This window comes from Juglans regia, chromosome 13 (genome assembly GCF_001411555.2).
Source record: "Juglans regia cultivar Chandler chromosome 13, Walnut 2.0, whole genome shotgun sequence".
Lineage (NCBI taxonomy): Eukaryota > Viridiplantae > Streptophyta > Magnoliopsida > Fagales > Juglandaceae > Juglans > Juglans regia.
In genome coordinates this window covers 28,575,105-28,579,099 of record NC_049913.1, presented here as the reverse complement: position 1 = coordinate 28,579,099, position 3,995 = coordinate 28,575,105, and the positions used below count along the sequence as shown (strand labels likewise).

The 3,995-nt window shown below is 34.4% G+C and overlaps 1 long non-coding RNA gene across 1 annotated transcript; it reads right to left on the bottom strand.

Moving 5' to 3' along the window:
* Positions 1-1,410: 1,410 nt before the first annotated feature.
* LOC118344315 lies at positions 1,411-3,770 on the bottom strand. The gene is made up of 3 exons (XR_004798089.1): positions 3,663-3,770; positions 2,416-2,461; positions 1,411-1,686 (listed from the first exon to the last, which is right to left on the bottom strand). It is a non-coding gene; the product is annotated as an uncharacterized LOC118344315 (long non-coding RNA).
* Between the last annotated feature and the right edge of the window lie 225 nt (positions 3,771-3,995).

Genomic DNA, 3,995 nt, shown 5'->3' with positions numbered 1-3,995 from the left:
GCTGAAACGACATTGCCCCAGCCCCCGCCCCCGCCTTGGGGGTCAAATGCAAACGGGGTGCACCGCCCAGTTAAACGGGGCAGAGCGAAAGCCGCCCCCCTGCCCTCTAACAGGCATGGCCCTTTTAAGCACATCAAGGCCCAAAAGCCTTGTCTTCAATTTTTACACTTCCAATTGAAAGCCCAATGCACCATACCATGTGTTTCCTTAAGCCCATGTCATACCCTAAGTAGCCAAATTAATTTTTAAAATTTGTTAAGACCATTAATCAACTTACCTAAGATTAGTGATCTTTAAACCATGTTTTGAAGCTTAATTTCTTTCTTAATCTTTTTTTAACCTTTTGATATGATATTCTATTATTTTATTACTTAACTACATCACTCTTAGATCATACTAAAACCCTAAATAAACCTCCACACATGTCATTTGAGGAAATGACATATCAAACCCCAAAACCACACCTATTGGCACATATGTATGCCCTTTGAGTGCATGGATTGTTTTGCCTTTAGGTCCAATATATTTGTGGATCTTTCTCAGGGGTAATATGATCCTTAGACTAAACTTTGGACGAAATTGGTTTCAAAAACCATTGGCATATTTGATTATGCACTGAATCTAGTTTTGATTAAGTGAAAATGATATGAATTTGTCCACTACTCTGTTTTGATATGATGTGGCTTCCGAAAAACCTTTGGCATATTTGATTATGTTTCTGTTCTATTACATTAAGGTCCCGCCACGGGTTATAGTAATGGTATACGACCCTACCACGGATGATAATAGTGGTATACGACCCTGCCAACGGCGATAATAGTGGTATATGGCCCTGTCACGGGTTATAGGAGTGGCCTCTGTGCTAGTACACACCATTCGGTGATAGAGTAATATATGTTATGTTTGGCTAACTGCAAATGCACAACCCTACCGCAAAATAAAACATGGACCTCTATTATGATATGATACTTTGATATGATGATGATGATGATGATTCTCAATTATGTTATGCCAATGGATAATTTTGAGTAAGAATATTTTTAAACTTTCACTCTGATATTTTTCATAAAATGTTTTGGTTATGCATTATGAAAATAAAAATATTTTGTTCTGCATTTGGAACTCTACAAATATTCATGTTTACATACTAGTATATATTCTCTACTTAATGAGTTGTTGATAACTCACCCTATATCTCCACAATATTTTTCAGATAATTTGAATATTTCATCAGAATATCAAGATTAGGGAGCGCATGTAAGATGATTTAAGTATGGTGGATTAAGCATAGAATTTTGCTATAATTATTGGAGAATTTTTGTAACAGCCCCTCCATAGAGATGGAATGAGATGCTACATTTCGTCCTACTTTTTTTTTTCATCTATATGTAATTATAAAAGGGACTTTCTCATTTTTCTTTTATAACTTCAAAACTCAAATAACATGTTTGTCAAAATACAAGACTACCCCATTAGCTACATATTAAAAACCACAACTACTTTCAGGGTAGGAACATTTACCAAGTTTACAAAATGCTTTCCTTCTCAACATACATAGACCAAACAGTTTCACAAAATCAACCAAAAATTAAACTTCACGCAAAGACCCAACCCAAGGCTACTACTAAGCATCCGTCTCTCCTTCCAGAGTAGTGTCTTACTCTGCAACCTCATCTTCGTCATTACCTGGACGTTTAAAACATTAAACACAAAAGTGAGTCTAATACTCAGTAAGCAATACACCATACAGTTAAAATATCATACATCAGTTATTCATTTCTTTTGAAAAAGTCATACAAGTTTAAAACATTTCAATTAAACATTCCGAGTCAGTTTTCACTTTCATTTGGCCATACACACTATTACGCCTTGTGTATTAGGGTTAGTAGTCTTTTGGACCCGATTCAACCCTTGGCCACGAGTTGTGAATCCCTCAGTTTGGATGGCGCCACTAGATGCATGACAAATGAAATCGATCCGGCATTGCAACCTGCCTCTTTCTTTGGTACCATCATCATTCTGTCGTTAGCCCTTGCGTATTTTCATACATAAAACCTTCATTTCCTTTTTCTTTCCTTTTTCCTTTCATAACATTTTCATTATCTTTCTTAGTCAAATGTAGCATGCATTTTCTTTCATAAAAGAATGCATTTCATGCTATAACTTTATATTAAGAAAATCACTAGTTTTAAAGAAAACATGTACACGATAAATCTCATGATCTCAACCTTGAATGTGAATGTTTTTCATCATACTTATACACACATTTATAATTAATAGGATACTTAACATGGGCTTCCAAGAAAGCTTATACATTATATACATTTACTTTTTCATTACCAAAAAGCATTTGAAGAAAATAGAGCATTTAGTAGAAGAAAATTTTATGTAAGAAGCATGGTCATAGCTACTTACCTCCAAGCTCAACCTTTGTTTTTTTTTTTTTGCACTTCAAAAAATCCTATACAATGAAATGGAATGAACATATCAATACCCACTTCATGCTAAGCTTTAATATAGCCAGTTGTTTATTTAAATCCAAGAAGTAAGTAAAGCATTTTCCTTAACTTCCTCTTCACTTAGAGATAGTCAACTACAAGACACAGTCTCTATCGTTTCAACTCCCTTCCATATCAAACAAGCTCAACAAGAAACCAAGTCAATCCAACTTTACTCCTTCCTTCTCATTGTCCATTTCTTTAGGGTACAAAAATTTCATGTTATACTCCCATACTTAGCACTAAGACAATCCATTTAACTCTTCATTTCAAGCATTCTAGAGAAATTCATTAACATGTTGAATAACATGCTTGCTGTCCAACAAGGGCTATTGAGTTTTCTACATGAAAGATAGATGAAAATCATGGATTAAGAATGTAAAGATGACAGGAATTTGCTTGGAAACTGAAGGGAACAAGAAAGTATCAAAATCTGGTAAATTTCACCAAAATGGATATTTGACAGCTTTTGGTAACCTTGCTAGAACCAAAATATGTGAAGAACTAAATCTTACTTGATTTTTGGTTTTGCCCATTTTTTTTCAGTATTTTATGATACAAATAAGTTTAGTTGAGTGAAAGATGAAATGGAAAATAGAGATGAAAATGGGTTGGTTTGAACCCAAAAACAAAAGCATAGTAGAAAATTTATGCACTAACTTGTACAGCCAGCAACTTGGTTGTATTCTTGCTTTAAACTCCCTTCATTTAACCACAATCCCAACTTTATAAACAAAGGACACTAGTGTTGAAGAAAATTGAAAAGAAACATCATTTTTGTGTAAACATAGCATAAAACAGCAAGGATAGGTCTTGATAAACCAGAAAATTCTAAGAGAAAACTTACTAGTTGGAATGAGATCTTTGGTTGTTTACTTAGGCAATTAGCTTGAAAAAAAAGGTCAAAAATACATAATCTCTATTAGTTTAACACATAAAAATGAAGGCTTAAACATAGTTAAAAACGTGATTCAAACTCAAGAAGAAGCCCAAGGGTGTGAACTGGAGCATCAAAGCAAAAGATAGAGGTGTGAGCTGAAAGAAATGGAGGAAGGAGGTTCTTGGCTAGAACTTGCAGAAATTTCAGATAATAAAACTCTTTGTTGCTATTTTGTGTGTAGAGCAAAATCTCCAAGGAAAAATGAATCTAAAACGGGTACTTACATGGGTTTAGTCTTCTTCTTGAGGAGATCTAAGCTAGGGTTCCACTCCAAGAGCTGAAATGTGAGCTGAAGAGGAGCAAGAAGAAATGAATGCCTAAAGCAAGGAAGAAGAAATGACCCTCTTTTGTCTGAAGTAAGGGTCACAGGTGATGGGGCTGAATTGTCTATTGTACTCATAAAAATGAGTGGCTAGGATGTAAAATAAGTAGATATTTCTCTACTTCTCGGACACTATCTATGGATGAGATTAAAAGGAGCAAAATTATTATGACACAAAATAATAATACTAACAGAGGGTCAATCGGTAACACAAAATACATACATACATAGGTTT